Here is a 3,321-nt window from a genome sequence, read left to right as displayed (position 1 = left end):
ATGATATTCAATTATCTGATTAAAATATGCATAATTACCTGTTGTTATAGTGTAATACCTTGCTGAACAAACATCTAATTCGCTGAGTCTGACTGCAAATAAACTGCTGCTGGTCGTACTGTAAGTCGTGAACTTTATTGACCTCTGACACTCCTCCTGAGGGTCATTGACACTTTCCAAGAGTGTGAGCATATCATCGTCAAATGTTGTAAACTTTCGGCTCAGATTAGAAACTGAATTGACACAGACTGCCCCCAGCGGTGAAAAGCGGTAATATGCCCTCCGACATTCCCTGATCTCTGATTGGACAAAAGTTGTAAATGTTAAGAAATTTTCAAGAATCTCGCTCTGTGATTGGCTGCAAATGTTGAATCCCTTGAACAAAATTGGCTGTGCAGTAAAACATTGTTCAACATTCTTCAACATTTAGACGGACCATTCTGCAGAAGCTGGCGCTCAGGTCGCAGTCTACCCTAGAAGCGTGGGTTCGAAGCCCACTTCTGAAATGTTTTTCCTATGCAATCGTACTGGAACAGTGTGACCAGCATTGTGGTGTCACATTTGCTACTTTCCAAGTAAAAGCACCGGCTGCACTTTTGCTTGAACCCCTGAGCACTGAAAAGGGAAGGAGTTATCGTTCTTTCCAAGATTTGTTGTTTTTTTTGTTGTTTTTTTTATGATTACTAGGAAAATAGAACTTTTCAAGCACACCACATCAATGGGCATGCTGCCACTCAGGAAGCAGCTAGTTAACGCATCATGGGGTCAAAAGTGCAGTGGCGCAATGGATAATGCATCTGTCTATGTATCAGAAGATTCTAATTTCAACTCCTGGCTGGCTCGCTTGACTTATCTTTTTTTCTACTCAATGACGCTCATGGCATTACAATTCCATGTTCACCTGGAACCAGTAGCTCTGCAAATTAGGAACATGCACTCCATAGGAATGTCCCTTCGATAGCTCAGCTGGTAGAGCGGAGGACTGCAGGCATTGCATTGGCCATCCTTAGGTTGCTGGTTCAATTCTGGCTTGAAGGAAAGTGCTTTTTATCTCTTGGAGGCACTACTTGCCTTGCTCCTCAAACTCACAGTTGCTTGAACTTTTGTCAAAGAGGCCAGCCTTGGATCGACAAAAACACGTTCCCTGACCGGTAATCGAACCCCCGCCGCAACATTGACATCACCAAATCCTAATCACAAGACCAGAAGTGAGGGTCTGGTACCTGCCTGCCCTCCAGAGCAGCCGAGGACACCTTGCAAAACTCGTCGAACAGGAAGCTTCAAATTCATGGCACTTCTGCTGTCGAGGAGCTGGCCTGTTTCCCTCACTTGATGGCCAAACTTCTGTGCTGGAAATTTTTTTAGACGCGATATCCAATCCGTGTCAGACATGGCTTTGTGTGTATTTTTAGGTTTGTAAGACATTTTCTTGGATGTCCTAGATAAAAGTGTTTTACACAAGACTACACAAATTTTAAGAGTGTTTTAAAAAATAAAAATAGCTTAGATTGGAAACTGAATTGACACAGACTGCCCCCAGCTGTGAAAAGCGGTTATATGCCCTCTGACATTCCCTGAACTCTGGTTGGACAAAAGATGTAAATGTTAAGAAATTTTCAAGAATCTCGCTCTGTGATTGGCTGCAAATTTTGAAGCCCTTGAACACAATTGGCTGTGCAGTAAAACATTGTTCAACATTGTAAGACATTTTCTTGGATGTCCTAGATAAAAGTGTTTTACACAAAACTACACAAATTTTAAGAGTGTTTTAAAAAATAAAAATAGTGGTGATGATATTCAATTATCTGATTAAAATATGCGTAATTACCTGTTGTATTAGTGTAATACCTTGCTGAACAAACATCTAATTCGCTGAGTCTGACTGCAAATAAACTGCTGCTCGTTGTACTGTAAATCGTGAACTTTTTTGACCTCTGACACTCCCCCTGAGGGTCATTGACACTTTCCAAGAGTGTGAGCGTGTCATCGTCAAATGTTGTAAACTTTCGGCTCAGATTGGAAACTGAATTGACACAGACTGCCCCCAGCGGTGAAAAGCGGTAATGTGCCCTCCGACATTCCTTGTACATTCAGTGCCCCTGTGCACTGATAAGGGAAGGAGTTAAAATTTCTTTCCATGCTTTGGTTTCTGTGTTTAGTTTTTTTTATTTATTTATTTTTTTAGTTTTTATGATTACTAGGAAACTAGAACATTTCAAGCACACCACATCAATGGGCATGCTGCCATTCAGGAAGCAGCTAGTTAACAGTACAGTGGGCCTAAAGGACAATGGGCCAGTGGCACAATGGATAATGCATCTGACTATGGATTAAAAGATTCTAGGTTCAATTCCTAGCTACCTCTGTTGACTTATCTTCTTTCTACTCTCTGACTCTCATGGCATTACAATGCCACGTGCACCTGGAACCAGTAGCTCTGTAAATTAGGAAAATACACTCAAAGGCATCATCCATTCAATAGCTCAGCTGGTAGAGTGGAAGGTTGTAGATGTTGCATTGGTCATCCTTAGGTTGCTGGTTTGATTCCAGCTTGTAGGAACTTGTTTTTTATCACTTAGAGGCACTACTTGCCTTGCCTTCAAACTCACAGTTGTTTGAACTTGTGTCAAAGACGCCAGCTTTTGATTGACAAAAACACATTCCCTGACTGGTAATCGAACCTGGGCCATGGCAGTGAGAGCACTAAATCCTAACCACAAGTCCACCACGGAGGGCCTGGTACTTGTCTGCCCTCCAGAGCAGCTGAGGAGGCCTTGCAAAATTTGTTGAACAGCAAGGTTGGGTTTTCTTCCTCCAGAAACAAAGTCTCTCATTTGTCCTAAAAACAAGCGTTTCCATGCAAGACTCAAACTTACAATCTCAAGATTACAAGACTGACACGTTGGCTAACTCCACCAATGAGGCACTTCACTTGCACAAGCTGATCAGCAAACTGATTTTTTTTTAAGCAACTTGGTCTATAGTATGGTCACAAATGGGCAACCATCACCAAACCTGTATGGCTGAGTGGTCTAAGGCACTGTTTTCAGGTTGCATTTACCCTTGGATGTGTAGATTCAAAACACAATTCTGACAAATTTTTGCTCTGCGATCATACTAGAACTGTGTGACCAGTGGTGTTGTGTCACATTTGCTACTTTCCAAGTAAAGACACCAGCTGCAGTTTTGCTTTATCCCCTGAGCACTGAAAAGGGAAGGTTGTTGCTGTCTGAATATCTGGGTTCGCTGATTTTTTTGTTTAGTGTTTTTTCAAAATACAGAACTCTCAATAAATGTGTCTGTGTGTTTCCACTACTCTCG

The 3,321-nt window shown here is 41.9% G+C and overlaps 1 non-coding gene across 1 annotated transcript; it reads left to right on the top strand.

Annotated features, from left to right (window-relative positions):
- The first annotated feature begins 951 nt into the window (after positions 1–951).
- Positions 952–1,038, top strand: trnac-gca (transfer RNA cysteine (anticodon GCA)). Its single transcript is given in 2 exon segments — positions 952–988; positions 1,003–1,038. It is a non-coding gene; the product is annotated as a tRNA-Cys (tRNA).
- Positions 1,039–3,321: the final 2,283 nt, after the last annotated feature.

The sequence above is a fragment of the Myxocyprinus asiaticus genome, chromosome 5 (genome assembly GCF_019703515.2).
Source record: "Myxocyprinus asiaticus isolate MX2 ecotype Aquarium Trade chromosome 5, UBuf_Myxa_2, whole genome shotgun sequence".
In the NCBI taxonomy this organism is placed as follows: domain Eukaryota; kingdom Metazoa; phylum Chordata; class Actinopteri; order Cypriniformes; family Catostomidae; genus Myxocyprinus; species Myxocyprinus asiaticus.
Note: the sequence above shows the minus strand (reverse complement) of the source record. Positions and strands in the feature narration are given on the sequence as shown.